Source organism: Chiloscyllium punctatum, chromosome 48, assembly GCF_047496795.1.
Source record: "Chiloscyllium punctatum isolate Juve2018m chromosome 48, sChiPun1.3, whole genome shotgun sequence".
Taxonomy (NCBI): domain Eukaryota; kingdom Metazoa; phylum Chordata; class Chondrichthyes; order Orectolobiformes; family Hemiscylliidae; genus Chiloscyllium; species Chiloscyllium punctatum.
The window spans coordinates 26,221,607-26,240,696 of record NC_092786.1 but is presented as its reverse complement, the minus strand read 5'-3'; the positions used below and the strand labels follow the sequence as shown (position 1 = coordinate 26,240,696).

Here is a 19,090-nt window from a genome sequence, read left to right as displayed (position 1 = left end):
GGTTTTTCCTTTTTGTAGGTACGATTTTGTCTGGAGGGTGCGATTGGTCTTTCTTTCCTTCGCAGCCTCGCGAGTGGTGGGGTGGCGTTCCTCGCTCTGGTTTCCACGGAGGCGAGGATGCTTTAGTGATCTGTGTGCGCGCATGCCAGGCGCTACGGGGTTCATGGAGCTTTGGGAATCTTGGACCAATGCTTGAATTTTTTTTTCAGTTCTGTGGTGGTTGATTGGCAATCTGTGGACGTGATGTATTTTTGTCTGACTCCAGTGTGGATCTTTTGGGGCTACCTCCTCCATCTTTTTGACTCCTCGCTTTCCATGTCATGGATTATCACCGGGTCTCATTTGTGCTGCGTTTTCTCCCCCATATTAAAATGAGAAGAATTCTGACCAGAGGATACAAAAAAAACACAGGGAACGCTGAAATTTAGGTTATATTAATACGTGGACCGAAAAAGAAAGTTTCAATATAAATTGTGCCGTACTGCAAATGTTTGATATTTAAATATTTTGGTTTGTTAAAATACTGGTTCAGAAAATATCAAAGTAACTGTTTTGCCTTATTTGAATTAGGATCATAATTCAATGTGCTTTGTGGGCAATGTAATAGGGCACATTTTGTTTTTACATTAATATTAGCGAGTTTTGAGAAGATTTGTAGCTCAGGTTGAGGTTCTGGATGTAGGTTTGTTTGCTGAGCTGAAAGGTTCATTTTCAGATGTTTAGTCACCATACTAGGTAACATCAGTGAGCCTCCTAGTGGTATGGCCTGCTTTCTATTTATGTGCTAGGTTTCCTTGGGTTGGTGATGTCATTTCCTGTGGTGATGTAAGTTCCTGTTCTTTTTCTCAGGGATGGTAAATGGGATCCAAGTCAATGTGTTTGTTGATAGAGTTCCAGTTGGAATACCAAGCTTTGAGGAATTCTTGTGCGTGTCTCTGTTTGGCTTGTCCTAGAATCGATGTGTTGTCACAGTTGAAGTGGTGTCCTTCCTTATCCGTATGTATGGATACTATTGAGAGCGGGTCATGTCTTTTTGTGGCTAGTTGATGTTCATGTATCCTGGTGGCTAGTTTTCTGCCTGTTTGTCCAATGTAGTGTTTGTTGCAGTTCTAGCACGGTAAGTGACATTAGTTTTGCTTGTTGTTTGCATAGATTCTTTAAAGTTCATTAGCTGCTGTTTTAGTGTGCTACCATGATGCCAACAGGTCTGAATAGTCTGTCAGTCAGTTCTGAGATGTCTTTGATGTAGGGGAGAGTGGTTGGGGTTTTTGGACATGTTTTGTCTGCTTGTTTGGGTTTGTTGCTGAGAAATCAGTAGACTGCGCTCATTTGGTATCCGTTCTTTTTGAATACACTGTATAGGTGATTTTCCTCTGCTCTGCGTAGTTCCTCTGTGCTACAGTGTGTTGGCTCATTGAAGTAATGTTTAATGCAGTTCCGTTTGTGGGTGTTGGGGTAATTGCTTCTGTAGTTCAGTATTTGGTCCATATGTGTTGTTTTCCTGTAGATGCAGGTTTGAAGTTCCCCATTCGCTGTTGGCTCTGTTGCGACATCTAGAAATGGCAATTGGTTGTCGTTTTCCTCCTCTTTAGTGAATTTTATGCCAGTAAGGGTATTATTGATGGTCTTGAAGGTTTCCTCCAATTTGTTTTGTTTAGTGATGACAAAGGTGTCATCCATGTCGTGGAGCCAAAGTTTGTGTTGGATGGTTGGCAGAGCTGTTTGTTCGAGTCTCTGCATTACTGCCTCTGCTAAGAACTCTGATATTGGAGATCCCATGGGTGTTCTGTTGGGCATAAAAGTGCATAAATCCCTAATTCTTTATGAACGTATCCCAAGCTGCTTTGGGAGGTGAGGAAGGAGATTGTTTGGGCTTGGTGGAGATATTTAATGCTTTGCGAACCACAAGTGAACTGCCAGATGATTGGAGGATAGTTAACGTGGTTTTTTTTCCCCAGAAGAGCAACAGGGGTAGGCCAAGAAATTACAGACTAGTTAGTCTGAAGTCAGTAGTGGGAAAATTATAGGAGAATGTTCTGAGGGACAGGATTAATCAACATTTGATTAGGCTTGGAGTGATCAGGGATAGTCAGCAGATTTTATTTTGTCGGGAGATCCTGTCTGATTAATTTAATTGTGTCTTTTAGAAAGGTGACCAAATATATTGTTAAGGAAAGTGCAGTTGATGTGGGTTACATGGACTTCAGTAAGTTCTTTGACAAGGTGCCACATTGAAGTCTAGCCCAAAAGGTAAGAACCCACAGGATCCAAGCAAGTTTGCAGACTGGATACAAAATTGGCTTGCAAATAGGAGGAAAAACACAATGATGGAGGGCAGCTTTTTGATTGAAAGTCTGTGACCAGCAGTGTAGCACAGGCTTGGTGCTGGAAGCCTTGCAGTTTGTTATGTATATTAATGACATTTTTAAAAAATTCATTCTAGGAATGTGGGCATCACTGGCTAGCCTAGCATTTATGACCCATCCCTATCTGGCCTGAGGGCAGTTAAGAGTCAAGTACACCGCTGCGAATCTGGCGTCACTTGTCGGCTAGACCAGGTAACGATGGCCACTTCCTTCTATCAAGGACATTCATGACCCAGATGGGTTTTTCCTGACAATTGACAATGGATTTGTGGTCAGCGTTAGACTCCTAATTCCAGATTTTTTTTATTGAATTCAACTTCCACTATCTGCCATGGCAGGATTTGAGCCCAGGTCCCACAGAACATTGCCTGGGTCTCTAGATTAACAGTCCACCAATAATGCAGTTAGGCTTCACCTACCCTGCATGTGAATGTAGAAGGTATATAGAGGAAACTCGACTATCTGAATATCAATTATCCAAAAATCGGATTATCCAAAGGAGATCTCGAGGTCCCGATAGAAACATTACATCAGAGAGCTGTTTCAACCCTTATCACGTCTTTTGTTTACAATGATTAAAAACGATCTTGGCTTACTGAAATGCTGCCGAGAACAGTCCTGGACATGGGAGCCCAGGGACCATCTCCAAGTGACTGACCTCCCACCTTCTCTCCCTCTCCCCACACTCACCCTGGAGTTTGACACAGGAGTGAACCCTAAACCCCGCTTCCCAGATATTCTCTCTAACATTATCCTGTACAGGGCAGAGGTGGAACTTGACAAAAGGTTGCTGTAAAAAGTTGTGTGTGGGGCTGTCAGTCTGTGTCTGTCTGTCTGTGCGTGTGTGCTGTTTGGAGACTTAACCCACAAAGGCAGCAGCAGTATTACTGTTGGTGTCCATACCAGCAGCCTTGGAGGGAGCGGGGGGGCTGACGGGAGTGGGGGAGTGGACGGGGTGGGGGCTGACAGGGCGTGGGGGCAGGCGGAGGATGGTGTTGGACAGGGTTGGGGGGCAGGTGGGGGGGGCAGAGGCTCATGCACGGTGTGCTAGCGCCTGGTCTCCTGAATAGGGAGTGGACTTAACAGAAAACTCTAAGCCCCAGAGGTAAGGCATTGAATGAATTAACCGAATAATCAATTATCTGAATGAAATAGTGCCTGCCCATCTCATTCGGATAATTGAGGTTCCTCTATAATTACTAAGTTTGCAAATGACACAATTGCTGTTGTTGCTAGTGAAGATGATAATCTCAGATATTCCGATAACGATCAGCTGCTAAATTAAGTAGAGCAATGGCAGATCAATTTTAATCCTGATAAATGCAAGGTGATGCATTTTGGAAGGTTTACATAGGGAAAGATATACACAAATGAACATTCTGAGAAACAAAGGGACATTTGTGTACAAGTCCATAGATCTTTCAACACTTCAGCGCAAGTAGACAGAGTAGTAAAGGCGGCATACAGGATGCTTGCCTTTATTAGCTGGGGCATAAAGTGTACAAGCAAGGAAGTCTTGTGACAACTTTATCAACATTAGTTTGGACACAGATGGAATACTGTGTGCAACTCTGGTTGCCATGCTATCAGAAGACGTGATTCCACAGGAGACGATGCAAAAGTGATTCACCAGTATGTTGCCTAGGATAAAAAGTCTCAGTTATGAGGACAGACCGGATAGGATGCGTTTGTTTTCCCAGTGGAGGAGGAGGTTGCTGTGGGGATATGATGAGAATTGAGAAGCACAGACTGGGTAGATCATAAGAATCTGCTCCCCAAGGTAGATGTGTTTAAGACGCGAGGACACAAAATTAAGATGAGGAGTACATGGTTTGGAGAGATTCCAAGGAAATCTTTTTTCACCCAGAGGACATTAAAAATGTGAAACAGGCTGCCTGAGAGGATTGATAGAAACAGGTATTCAAAACATTTGAGAAACATCTGGACAAGCACTGAAAATGCCAAGACATAGTAGGCTATGGAGCAAGTGTACGAAAGTAGATTTAGTATAGCTTGGCATTTGTTGGTTGACACAGTCGGCTGTGAGACTTTTGACCTCCTATTAACCTGCCCATATTAATTGAGGCTTAGAGTGTAAGAGCAGGGAGGTTATCTTTAATCTTTGATCGTAACGTCGTCATTTTTTTAGAGGAATAGTACCAGAAGACTGGAGGATAGCAAATGTTATCCCCTTGTTCAAAAAGAGGAATAGAGACAACCCTGGTAATTACAGACCTGTGAGCCTTCCTTCGGTTCCGGGTAAAGTATTGGAAAAGGTTATAAGAGACAGGATTTATAATCATCTCAATAGGATTAAGTTGATTAGGGATAGTCAACACAGTTTTGTGAAGGGTAGGTCATGCCTCAAACCTTATTGAGTTCTTTGAGAAAGTGACGAAACAGGTGGATGAGGGTAAAGCCATTGGTGTGGTGTATATAGTTTCTAGCAAGGCATTTGATAAAGTTCCCCATGGTAGGCTACTGCACAAAATATGGAGGCATGGGATTGAGGGCGATTTAACGGTTTGCATCAGAAATTGGCCAGGTGAAAGAATACGGAGGGTGGTGGTTGATCGGAAATGTTCATCCTGGAGTTCAGTTACTAGTGGCATACCACAAGGGACAGTTTGGGGTCCACTGCTGTTTATCATTTTTATAAACAACCTGGATGAGGATGTAGAAGTCCGGGTTAGTAAATTTGTGGATGATACTAAGATTGGTACAGTAGTGGATTGTGCCAAAGGATGTTGAAGGTTACAGAGGGGCAGAGATAAGCTGCAGATCTGAGCGGAGAGGTGGCAAATGAAATTTAATGCAGAAAAGTATGAGGTGATTCAGTTTAGAAGGAGTACTGGGCTAATGGTAAGATTCTTGGTAGTGTAGATGAGCAGAGAGATCTCAATGCCCACGTACTTACATCCCTCAAAGTTGCCACCCAGGTTGATAGGACTGTTAACAAAGCATACGATGTGTTAGCTTTTATTAGTAGAGGGATCGAGTTTTGGAACCATGAGGTCATGCTGCAGCTGTAACTCTTGTGCAGCCGCACTTGGAGTATTGCATGCAGTTCTGGTCACCGCATTATAAGAAGAATGTGGAAGCTTTGGAAGGGATTCATAGGGGATTTACTAGGATGTTTCCTGGTATGAAGGGAAGGTCTTATGAGGAAAGGCTGAGGTACTTGAGGCTGTTTTTGTTAGAGAGAAGAAGGTTGAGAGGTGACTTAAGTGAGATATAAAAGATAATCAGAGGGTTAGATCAGGTGGACAGTGAGAGCTTTTTCTCCAAGGATTGGTGATGGCTAGCTTGAGAGGGACGTAGCTTCACATTGAGGGGTGACAGATATAGGACAGATGTCAGAGGTAGTTTCTTTACTCAGAATAGTAGGGGCATGGAACGTACTGCCTGCAACAGTAGTAGACTCACCAACTTTACGGGCATTTAAATGGTCACTGGATAGGCAAATGGACGAGAATGGAATAGTGTAGATTAAATGGGCTTCAGATTTGTTCCACGAGGCAGCGCAACATTGGGGGCTGAAAGGCCTGTTCTGTACAGAAATGCTCTGTGTCACAAAGCTAGTCCCTTTTTATCTAAACACTTCCTTGCCTCAAGGAGACTCTGTCCTTTTTTTTTCAGGGGGGAAATAAACCGGGTCAGGCTCCAATCAGTCTGGTTTGGTACAGAGATGAAAAGGATTTTGAGAGGCCTTCTGTTTATATGTAAACAGATAAGACTTCAAGCCAAAGTGGTCATATTTTAGAAGTGATTGGTATAATGAAGAGAGAGTGGTCAGATGTCTAGCTGAGCTGAACAATTTTAGTTCAGTCTTGAGCTGTTTGGAAGTTCAGCAGGGGGCCGTGTGGAAACTCACTCTAATTCTGCCCTTCAACTTCAACCTTTAAGCACATGGTCCATTTATACAGGTTTTTAAAGGGAGTTTGCTAATTGGGACTGATGAGTGCATTCGGAACAGCATAATTAAGCCTAGTTGGATAGGTTGAGTTCTATCGGGATTGTTTATTCTGTTCTTGGTTATTCACAAAGTTACACAATGAAACACATTTTGTCTGTTTTAAAATCTAGTAGTCAACCTTGCTATCTTACTCCGGGTAATTGCAAAGTTATGGTTTGGGCTACCTGCTTAGGAACGTCTTGAGTGGTCTGGCCTAGTCCATAACATACATTATTTTTAAACAGTATAAAACATGGGTGAAGCCACAGCTAGAGTATTGTGTTCAGTTCTGGAATCCATATTATTGGAGGCATGAGATTGTGCGCAGAGCAGATGTACCAAGATGTTGCCTGGACTGGGGAATTTTACTCATGAAGTCAGATTGGATGGATTGGAGTTGTTCTCCTTGGAGCAGAGGAGACTGAGTGGTTGGGCAGACAGCATGATTGAAACATGTAAAATTGAAGAGCACAGATTGGACAGACAGACGTTTTCCCTTGGTGGAAGAATCAATGATCATATGCATAGATAAGGTTAGCAGCAGGAGGTTTAGCGAGGATGCAAGCAATTTTATTTTCCCTCAGAGGATGGTAAGAATCTGGAATGCAACCAGTAAGGGTGGTCAAAACTGAATCCCTCATAGCATTTAAATATTGAGATGAACACGTAAAAGTGTCAAGGCCAACAGAGCTACAGGCCAAGTGTACAGGGAGAACTAGCCATTTGGATACACAACAGGCTCAAAGGTAGAAGACAGAGGGTTGTGGTGGGGGGTTGTTTTTCAGACTGGTGGCCTGAGACCAGTGGAGTGCCACAAGGATCGGTGCTGGGTCCTCTACTTTTCGTTGTTTATATAAATGATTTGGATGCGAGCATAAGAGGTACAGTTAATAAGTTTGCAGACAACACCAAAATTGGAGGTGTAGTGGGCAGCGAAGGAGGTTACCTCAGATTACAACAGGATCCTGACCAAATGGGCCAATGGGCTGAGAGGTGGCAGGTGGAGTTTAATTCAGATAAATGTGAGGTGCTGCATTTTGGGAAAGCAAATCTTAGCAGGACTTATACACTTAATGGTAAGGTCTTAGGGAGTGTTACTGAAAAAAGAGACCTTGGAGTGCAGGTTCATAGCTCCTTGAAAGTGGAGTCGCATGTAGTCGCAAAGGTGGTGTTTGGTATGCTTTCCTTTATTGGTCAGGGTATTGAGTACAGGAGTTGGGAGGTCATGTTGTGGCTGTACAGGACATTGGTTAGGCCACTGTTGGAATACTGTGTGCAATTCTGGTCTCCTTCCTATTGGAAAGATATTGTGAAACTTGAAATGGTTCAGAAAAGATTTACAAGGATGTTGCCAGGGTTGGAGGAGTTGAGCTATAGGGAGAGGCTACACAGGCTGGGTTTTTTTTCCCTGGAGCGTCAGAGGCTGAGGGGTGACCTTATAGAGGTTTACAAAATTATGAGGGGCATGGATAGGATAAATAGACAAGGTGTTTTCCCTGGAGTGGGGGATTCCAGAACTAGAGGGCATAGACTTAGGGTGAGAGGGGAAAGATATAAAAGAGACCTAAGGGGCAACTTTTTCACACAGAGGGTGGTACGTGTATAAAATGAGCTGCCAGAGGAAGTGATGGAGGCTGGTACAATTGCAACATTTAAAAGGCATAATGGATGGGTATATGAATAGGAAGGGTTTGGAGGGATATGGGCCGGGTGCTGGCAGGTGGGAGTAGATTGGGCTGGGATATCTGGTCGGCATGGACAGGTTGGACCGAAGGGCATGTTTCCATGCTGTACATCTCTATGACTCTAAGTGCTAGAAAGTGTGTTAGAAACATTAGGTTTTAAAAAACACAAAGAAATGAAGATGCTGGAAATTAGCAACAAAAACAGCTGGTCTGGTAGCATCTGTGGAGAGAAAACGTATCTGGTCCAGTGAGTCGTCTTCTGAATTGGACCCATTTGGAAGCAGGCCATTCAGCCCATCAAGTCCACATCAACACTCTGAACATCATCTCACCCAAATCCTACCCTACCCCTCTAACACTACATTGCCCATGGCTAATCCATCCAGCCTGCACATTACTGGACACAATGGGCAATTTAGCATAGCTAATCCACCTAACCTACACAATTTCAGACTGGGAGGAAATGCTCGCAGACATGAGGAAAATGTGCAAAGTCCTGAAGGCTGGAATCGAACCCATGTCGCTGCTGCAGTGAGGCCTATCAGTTCTAACCACTGAGCCACCTTGCCATTTTGGACAAGAGACACAGAACAGCATGAGCAAGAATGTTTAAAAGCAGCATAGTTATGACTGTGAACTTGTCCATGAAGAAGTGTAAACGGTGACGACCAATGATTTTTCATGAAATAGTGGTTGGCATTCAAGGGAAAAAACTTGCCTGGCTACAGGATCTAAACTGACTGGACTGATTACTCTACAGAGAGCTGGCAAGCACTCAATGAGACTAGATCTTCTTCCATGCTTTTATGACTTGGAATCCAAAATCATAAGTTCAGGAGATATAGAATTATTGTGTTGTGCCTCATTTTCATCTTGACACAAGAATGCAATTTGAGTGTTGACAATGCGAGAACATCACTTTGAAAAGAACTGTCTCATCAAATCAAATCAAACTAAAGTTGTGAAACAAACAAGAGTAGAAAACAGGTCATCAGCACTTACCAAAGAAAAAGGCCAGGCTAACATGTCAGATGTAAACCCTGCTCAATTCTTTCCACAGACCTGTGTACTTCTAGCATCTGCACTTAGTTGCAGACTCCAGACATTTTCACATCTATATTAATGAAGGTAAAGTAATCACTGGTTTAAAACACTCATGCAGGTGAACACTGTGGTTTTTTGAAAAAAAGCAAACTGAATTATTAAGTGCACATGCAAAGGGACAGGGCTGGAAGGAATAATGAAGCAGAGCAGGGAGGGGGAAGAAAGAAGAGAGTTCTGTTGGTGGACGGTGGTTGCAGAGGGAAGCGGGTGGGAGGAGGGGGTGGAGGAGGAGGGGAGAGGCTGCCAGCAGGGCAGGCAAATGAAGAGATGGAACATTGAAATCTGCAACACAAGTCCATCCAGCTCCCCGAGCTGGACTATCATTTAATGAGCTGACCTCAGTATCATCTCAAATTCACATTTTCACCTCAAACCTCAACGACCTTTCATCCCCTTGCCATCCTTACCTTGAAATTATTCAGACTCTGCTTCTTAATGTTTGAGTCTGGTGGCTTGTAATGTTAACTCTGCTTTCTTCTCACAGATGCTGCCAGACCTGCTGTGTTTCTCCAGGAATAGTTCACTTTGCTTCAGATCTCCAGCATCTGCATTTCTTTGTTTTATAATTCCTGGAATGGATGGTTTGTCCAATGAGGGAAGGTTAGACAGGTTTCAGTCTGTCGAGTTTAAAAGAGCAAGAAAGATGATTGAAACTTTAACCACGAGTTTTGACAGGGTAGATGTGGAGTGAATGTTTCACCTTGGAGAAACTGGATGTCTCGAATAAGACATAATAAAGGTGAAACAGTTTATTTTCACCGAGGGTCATGAGTATTTGGAACACTTTTCCTGAAAGATGTAGGAAGCAGAGCCTGAATAATTTCAAGGTAATGATGAATGCTGCCAGATCTGCCGAGTTTCCTTCGCACCTTGTTTTCATTCCAGATATTTTTTAAGTTGTTATAAAGTGTTTAGTAATCACACTTCAGAATTTGAATACCAAACAAACTAATTACATATTGTACCCAGATATAGCCTTTTCAGTTTTATGAACTAGAACACTCAGATCCCTGTGCATCCTCCGACCATTTCAAAACTATGCTTTGTTTTTATTCGTGTAAAGAGAGATGGTTTCTCACACTATACTCCACTTGACAGCTCTTTGCACACTCACTTAACCTATCATATGTCAAGTAGTTCCTGTCTGTAAGACAGTGAAGCATAGAATCAAATTAAGTGAGGTAGTCTGGATTGGAAAGGACAGCTGGGTGTCTTTAGGTCAGCATGGACAAGATGGGCCAAATGGCCCTCTTCTGTGTATCATCTCCTTAGTCATATGGTTCTGCATCTTCGGAACTGCTTCTGAAGCATTTATACCGATCCTTAAATACTGTACGTAGTACTGTAGCAGGTCACCAGAGGAAGCCTCACTAATGCCCTGTTTAATTGAAACCTCCCAACTACTGTGTTCAATATCACTTGCAATAAAGTATAACATGCTATTTGGCTTGCCTGATTACTTGGTATACCCAGATATAGCCTTCTCAGTTTTTGAACATAGAACATTAACAGGGCAGTAAAGGTCCTTTGGCCCTCAATGGTTCCACGGCACGACAATCTGAAGCCTATCTATCCTACACTTTCCATTTTCATCCATATGTTTATCCAATGACCATTTAAATGCCCTTAATGTTGGCGAGTCTACTACTGTTGCAGGCAAGGCATTTCATGCCCCTACTTCTCTGAGTAAACAAACTACCTCTGACATCTGACCTATATCTATCACCCCTCAATTCGAAGCCATGTCCCATCGTGCTAGCCATCACAATCCTTGGAAAAAGGCTCTCACTGTCCACCCTATCTAACCCTCTGCTTATCTTGTACGTCTCTATTAAGTCACCTCTCAACCTTCTTCTAATGAAGACAACCTCATGTCCCTCAGCCTTTCCTCATAATACCTTCCCTCCATACTGGGCAACATTCTAGTAAATCATCTCTGCACCCTCTACAAAGCTCACACATCCTTCCTATTACGCAGTGACCAGAACTGTACGCAATACTTCAAGTGCGGCCACACAAGAGTTTTGTACAGCTGCAGCATGACCACGTGGCTCCAAAACTCAATCCCTCTTAATAAGCCTAAGAATCTGGGATCTACGTACATGGACACAAGATCTCTCTGCTCATCTACACTGCCAAAATCTTACCATCAGCCCAGTACTCTGTGTTTCTGTTACTCCTTCCAAAGTGAATCACTTCACATTTCCGCATTGAACTCCATTTGCTAACTCTCAGCTCAGCTCTGCAGCTTATCTATGTCCCTCTGTAATCTGCAACATTCTTCAGCACTATCCACAACTCCACCAACCTTGGTGTCATCCACAAATTTACTAACCCATCCTTCTACACCCTCATCCAGGTCATTTATCAAAATGACAAACAGCAGTGGACTCAAAACAGATCCTTGCGGTACAACACTAGTAACTAGAACTCCAGGATGAACATTCCCACCAACCACCCTCCCCCATCTTTGTTCAGCTAGCCAATTTCTGATGTAGACCACTAAATCACCCTCAATCCCATGCCTCCGTATTTTGTGCAACAGCCTACTGTGGGGAACCTTATCAAATGTTTTACTGAAATTCGTATACACAGCATCAACTGCTTTACCCTCATCCACTTGTTTAGTCACAATCTCAATAAGGTTTGTGAGGCACGGCCTACCTTCACAAAACCATGCTGACTATCCCTAACCAACTTGTTCCCCTCGAGATGATTATAAATTCTCTCTCTTATAACCTTTACCCACAACTGAAGTAAGGCTCACAGGTCCGTAATTACCAGGGTTGTCTCTACTCCCCTTTTTGAGTAAGGGGACAACATTTACTCTCCTCCAGACTTCTGGCACTATTCCTGTAGACAATGACGACAAAGATCTGCAATCTCCTCCCTGGCTTCCCAGAGATTCCTAGGATAAATCCCAACTGGCCCAGAGGTCTTACCTATTTTCACAATCTCCAGAATTGCTAACACCTCCTCCTTGTGAACGTCAACCCCATTTAGTCTAGAAGCCTGTTTGTCAGTATTTGCGATAAGATTGGAGGTGTAATGGACAGCGAACAAAGTTATCTCAGATTACAATGGGATCTTGATCAGATGGGCCAAAAGGGTTAAAAAGTGGCAGATGGAGTTTAATTTAGATAAATGTGAGGTGCTGCATTTTGAAAGAGCAAATCTTAGCAGGATTTATACACTTAATGGTAAGGTCCTAGGGAGTGTTGCTGAACAGAGAGACCTTGGAGTGCAGATTTATAGCTCCATGAAAGTGTAGTCGCAGGTAGATAGGATAGTGAAGGCGACATTTGGTATGCTTTCCTTTATTGGTCAGAGTATTGAGTACAGGAGTTGGGAGGGCATGTTGCAGCTGTATAGGACATTGGTTAGGCCACTATTGGAAAACAGTATGCAATTTGATCTCCCTGTTATAGAAAAGATGTTGTGAAACTTGAAAGAGTTTGGAAAAGATTTACAAAGATATTGCCAGGATTGGAGGATTTAAGCTATAGGGAGAGTTTGAATTGGCTAGGGCTGTTTTCCCTGAAGCATCGGAGACTGAGGGGTGACCTTAATGAGATTTAGGGTGAGAGGGGAAAGATAAAAAAAAAGAGACCAAAGGGGCAACCTTTTCACGCAGAAGGTTGTACGTGCACGAACTGAGCTGCCAGAGGAAATGGTGGAGGCAAGTACAATTACAACATTTAAAAGGCATCTGGATTGGTATATGAATAGGAGGGGTTTGGAGGGATATGGACCAGGTGTTGGCTAGATTGAGTCGGGATATCAGGTCAACACGGACACGTTGGACCGAAGGGTCTGTTTCCGTACACCTGCTGTACATCTATGACTGTATGACTCTATAACATTGTCTTTTTCCAGTGTGAATTCTGATGAAAAGTATTCATTTAGCATGTTCCCTATCTCCTCGGACTCCATGCACAGCTTCCCACGACTATCCTTGTTTGGCCCTAATCTTTCTCTCATCATTCTTTTGTTCCTGATATACCTATAGAAAGTTTTAGGGTTTTGCTTGATCCTATCCGCCAATGACTTCGCATGTCTCCTCCTGGCTCTTAGCTCTCTCTCTAGGTCTTTCCTAGCTAACTTGTAACTCTCAAGTGCCTTAACTGAGCCTTTGCATTTCATCCTAACATAAACATCCTTCTTCCTCTTGACAAGAGATTCAACTTCTGTCGTAAACCATGGCTCCCTCACTCGACCACTTCCTCCCTGCCTGACAGGTACATACTTATCAAGTGCCTTGAATACGTTCCACATTTCAATTGTGCCCATCCCTTGCAGTTTCCTTCCCCATCCTATGCATTCTAAATACAGATTAATTGCATCATAATTATCTTTTAGGAAGCAAAACTCTCAGATCCCTCTGCGTCCTCTGACCATTTAGAAACCATGCTTTGTTTTTATTCATGCCAAAACAAATGGTTTCTCACAATATACTCCATTTGACATCTTTCCCCACTTATTTAACCTATTTTTTGTCACCTAGTTATGTCCACATCACAATTTACTTTTCAACCTAATTTCCATCATCAGCAAATTTGGTAAACATACTTTCCATTCTTTCATTCCAAATCATTCACATTAATTGTGAACTGTTAAGGCCATAGCATGATCCCTGTGGCACACCACCCATTACAGAGTGGGGAAAGTGAGGACTGCAGATGCTGGAGATCACAATCAAAGAGTGTGTTGCTGGAAAAGCACAGCAGGTCAGGCAGCATCCGGGGTGCAGGAGAATCGACGTTTCAAGCGTAAACCCTTCCTGATGAAGGGTCGATCCTCCTGCACCTCGGATGCTGCCTGACCTGCTGTGCTTTTCCAGTTCCACAATCTCAGACACCCATGAACAAGCTGCCAACCTGAAAAAAGACCTATTTATGCGTAATGTGTTCCTGTTAGCTGGCCAAGTGCAGTTATTTTCCAACTCGCTTTTGTGAGGTAATTCATCAATTGCCTTTTAGAAGGAAGGAAAGGGAAACGTATAGTAAGAGGAGAAGAGGAACAAGGAAGCGGAGGGAGGTTGAAGGTCTGCCTGGAGGTTGGGGGACAGTGGAAGGAGTTGTCACCCGCCTGGTCGGCAGTCGGGTTTTAGGGGAGCCCGGGCGTGAGGCTGGTGTGCCCCGGGTGATAGGGGGCTTTGGGCGCTGCCCCCTCTTCACCCCCAAACCCTTCCGGACAGTACACACTTACAGTCCTGCGGCTGTCCCTCGGCCTCCCTTCTCCCCCTCAGCGCTCGGTCAAGTACATCCCGCTGGGTCTGGCCCCGGACTAACCGCGCACCGAGCTGCCGCCTGTCAGCAGGGCCTCTCCAGGACCTCTACGCGGGGCCGCGTGCTCCTCCTGTCCAAGGCGTCCTACCTGCTGCAAGTGTGCGGACGGGGGCTGAGCAGGCCCCAGCTGCCAGGTGCGGGCCGTACGCAATTTCCTGGAGAACTTGTTGCTGCGGAGCCATCTCAGGCCGCGGGAGCCGGGCAGCGCCACGACCACGGGACGCATGCGCCGTGCCCGGCAGGCCATCCACGCCGAAAACGCACGCGCAGTCCCGGCAGTGCATCCATGACAATACCGCATGCGCAGTGCTTGGCGGCTTCACCACGCCGGGAACGCATGCGCAGTGCCAGGCAACTCCACCAACACACGTGCAGTGCCTTGCCGGCGCCTTCAGCAAGGACGCATGCGCAGTGTTCGGCAGCCAAATTCCATCGACTTTAAAGGAGTTTGAGATTTTCAGCAAGGGCCCGGTGGCTGAAGACATCGAGGTCGAATAAGTTGGTTGAGTCTGAAGTGCTGGTAACAAAGATCGAGAAAACCTGCGTGTTATGGCTTGAGTAGCGGGAAGCTATGAAACTCTCTCTGTGGGCAGGTGGTACTGATCTCTCCACCCTTCAGGCTCACTGCCTTTATTCCTGATGAAGGGCTTTTGCCTGAAACGTCGATTTCAAAGCTACTTGGATGCTGCCTGAACTACTGTGCTCTTCCAGCACCACTAATCCAGATACTGATCACATTTTCCATCCAGGTCCCTCACCCCTCAGTTTCTCCTCCTGACACATTGATCATGGATCTTCAGGACCACCATGTTTACGCTGACCAACAGAGAATATTCAGTGGGTGTCGGCTCCTTCTGCAGCGTTTGGTGCTGCAGAGTTCCCGGGACAAGTGCCAACCCAGATCTGAGGACCGTCAGTTAGGACTGGCCCACTCGGGCAGAGTGAGGGGAGTGTGCCACCCTCAGAGGGGCTGTTGTTTTTGGGTCAACTTTTAAACTGAGGCTGCACCTCTGGGTATAAAAGATCCCATGGCGCTAATTCAGAAACTCGCCCAGTGCCCTAACCAGTATTCATCAATCAGAATGCACGGTTCAACTGGTCGCTGTCACATTGCTGCTTCTGGGATCTTGCTGTGCGAAGCTTGGTTCCAGCTGTGTCAGTGTGGGATATGGTGGATTAATGTTACTTCTGCAATTATGCAATTCCATCTTACAAAGTAAAATGAACTCACACCAGTGTGTAATTGTTTTAGCCACGAGCTGAGTCAACAAGAATGGAAACAATGTGGAGGAAATATATAATTGTTTTTGTATTAGCTAAAACTCTATGTCAGAAGGTAGACATTATGGGCAAATAGATAAGATGTTGTGAGGGGATGAAGTTAAGCTAGATACGCCTGTACAAACAGTAGGTTTGTACTTGTGCTTTGTACATGTGCTTCCCACTTTTACAAAAACACAGGAACAAACCCCAATTAAAAGGGTCATAGGGATCAGAACGGCCTCGGGAAAGACACAGATGAAGGGGGTAGATAATGATGAAGAAGGGATATGCCTAACAATGACCTATAACAGGGTAAGGTCAAACAGCCTTGTGAGACCAGAAATAAGCATTTTATCACAGACAAGGCCGGATAAGGCAAGAGGCAAACAGGGGTAATGGGGGCCGGTCTTAGGGAAGTGGACGATGTAAGCAGGGGAGGGAGCAGTGTAAAACAATAGACATCAAATCATATAAATGTTATGTATGAATTGAATTTAGTGTGTGTATGTCCCTTGCCTTGAGAAAGGGACATCACACCCACTTGCAAGTGTAAAATAAATGGCACTACTGATTCAGATCTTGTCTCGGACTGAAATTATTGAAGTGAGTGGGCTTTGTTTCTCACAGTCAGTAACTACATTCCGAAAACAGCTTTATTGACGATAACAAGCTGAGAAGTAAAGCCCTACATAAAATCAAGGCTTTCTCCTTTTCATTCCAAACTTTTAAAATAGAGGGGGCTTGTTTCCGTGCTGCCACTGCACACTCCAACCTCCCCACTCCAAGGGCAGCTCGTGGGTGAATAAAAGAGAATGTTCCCTGATGAAATGGAAACTATCTGGGCAGAGGGCAAGAAATTCCCAGTCACCTTTTCAGTGCGATCAGAGAGATTGACGTCTGTGAGGTGCACTTCCAACAAAGGTCCAGATGGGCCGATTGGCCTCCTGTACCGCACTGTGGTCCAGTGATCCTGTATTTAACTGAGAATTCCAGGTTGTAGACATCTCCCACCTACTCACTGTTATTGTGTCCCTTCCAAATTCCTAATAATATGACTGTCACTCCTGATTTCAAATCTCTTTCTCTACTAGCTTCTTGGCAGTCCCACTACCAGGGCTGTCTGATGCAGCATAGCATGGAGTTAGTATTATTGTATAATTGCCTCTCTCCTTTAAACATTTTAGCAGCACGGTGGCTCAGTGGTTAGCACTACTGTCTCACAGCGTGAGGGACCCAGGTCCGATTCCAGCCTTGGGTGACTGTCTGTGTGGAGTTTGCACGTTCTTCCCATGTCTGCGTGGGTTTCCTCCAGGTGCTCTGGTTTCCTTGCACAATTCAAAAATGTGCAGGTTAGGTGAATTGGCCATGCTAAATTGCCCATTGTGTTCAGAGATGTGTAGGTTAGGTGCATTAGTCAGGAGTGAATATAGGATAATAGGGTAGGGGAATGGGTCTGGGTGGGTTATTCTTCGAAGGGTTGGTGTGGACTAGTTGGGCTGAAGGTCCTGTTTTCACACAGTGGGGGTTCTGTAATTGGTTCTGTGATTACTTCGCAGTACAGGCCCTTTGGCCCTCGATGTTGCGCCGACCTGTGAAACCAATCTGAAGCCCATCTAACCTACACTATTCCATTCTCATCCATGTGCCTATCCAATGACCATTAAATGCCCTTAAAATTGGCAAGCCTGCTTATAACCCTTTCCAATACATTACCCACAAGTAAGGCTCACAGGTCTATAATTTCCAGGGTTGTTTTTACTCCCCTTCTTGAACAAGGAAACAACAGTCTTCTGGCACTATTCCTGTAGACAATGACGACATAAAGATCAAAGCCAAAGGCTCTGCAATCTCCTCTCTGGCTTCCCAGATTTATCACCTGGCTCAGGGGACTTATCTATTTTTACACTTTCCAGAATTGTTAACATCTCCTCCTTGTGAACTTCAATCCCATCTAGTCTAGTAGCCTGTATCTCAGTATTCTCCTCAATCAATTTGTCTTTTTCTAGTGTGAATAATGACAAAAAATATTCATTTAGCACTTCCTCTATCTCCTCTGACTCCACACACAACTTCCCTCTACTATCCTTGATTAGCCTTAATCTTACTCTAGTCATTTTTTTATTCCTGATATACCTGTAGAAAGCCTTAGGGGTTTCCTTGAACCTATCCAACAACTTCTCATGTCCCCTCTTGGCTCTTCTTAGGTTTCTTCTCAGGTCTTTCCTGGCCAACTTGTAACTCTCAAGCGCCCTAAATGAGCCATCACATTTCATCCTAACATAGGCCTTCTTCTTTCTCTTGACAAGAGATTAAACTTCCTTAGTAAAGCACGGATCCCATGCTCATCAACTTTCTCCCTGCCTGACCAGTACATACTTATCAAAGACATGCAGTAGCTATTCCTTGAATAAGCTCTAAATTTCAACTGTGCCCATCCTCTGCAGTTTCCTTCCCCATCCTATGCATTCTAAATCTTGCCTAATCGCATCGTAATTGCCTTTCCCCCGGTTATAAATCTTGCCCCGCGGTACATACCTATCCCTTTCCATCAATAAAGTAAAAATAACTGAATTGTCACTATCACCAAAGTGCTCACCTACGGTGCCACAGTGCTCAGCACTGCTGCCTCACAGCGCCAGAGACCCGGGTTCAATTCCCGCCTCAGGTGACTCTCTGTGTGGAGTTTGCACATTCTCCTCGTGTCTGCGTGGGTTTCCTCCGGGTGTTCCGGTTTCTTCCCACAATCCAAAAATGTGCAGGTCAGGTGAATTGGCCATGCTAAATTGCCCATAGTGTTAGGTGAAGGGATAAATGTAGGGGAATGGGTCTGGGTGCGTTGCGCTTCGGCAGGTTGGTGTGGACTTGTTGGGCCGAAGGGCCTGCTTCCACACTGTAAGAAATCTAACCTCCAAATCTAACACCTGGCCTGGTTCATTACCCAGTACCAAATCTAATATGGCCTCGTCCCTTGTTGGCTTGTCTACATACTGTGTCAGGAAACCTTACTCCACACATTATACAAAGACTGACCCATCTAAAGTACTTGAAATATCGTATTGCCAGTCAATATTTGGAAAGTCCTTATAAGGACCATCCTATCAGGGTCGCTCCTATCCAGGATCATCTTTGCTATCCTATCCTCTACTTCTCTGGAACTATTCGGAAACCTATAAAAAACTCCCAATAGGGTAATCTCTCCTTTTCTGTTTCTGATGCCACCCCATACTACCTCAGTAGACGAGTGCTCAAACATCCTTTCTGCATCTGTAATACTGTCCTTGACTAACAATGCCCCTCTTTTACCATTTTCCCTGTTCTTACTAAAACATTTAAATCCTGGAACCTGCAATAACCATTCCTGTCCCTGCTCTACCCATGTCTCTGAAATGGCCCCAACATCGAAATCCCAGGGACCAACCCATGCTGTAA

At 44.4% G+C, this 19,090-nt stretch overlaps 1 protein-coding gene across 8 annotated transcripts in view; it reads right to left on the bottom strand.

The window, feature by feature from the left end:
- asb7 (ankyrin repeat and SOCS box containing 7) overlaps positions 1–14,627 on the bottom strand; it is an 84,034-nt gene extending 69,407 nt beyond the window's left edge. For 3 of the 8 annotated variants that reach the window (XM_072564890.1, XM_072564897.1, XM_072564891.1), the window contains exons 1-2: positions 14,487–14,625; positions 9,009–9,120 (exon numbers count right to left, since the gene is read on the bottom strand). The gene's annotated coding sequence lies outside the window, so the exon portion shown is untranslated. The other 5 variants (XM_072564892.1, XM_072564893.1, XM_072564896.1 and 2 more) reach the window with 5 other exon arrangements.
- Between the last annotated feature and the right edge of the window lie 4,463 nt (positions 14,628–19,090).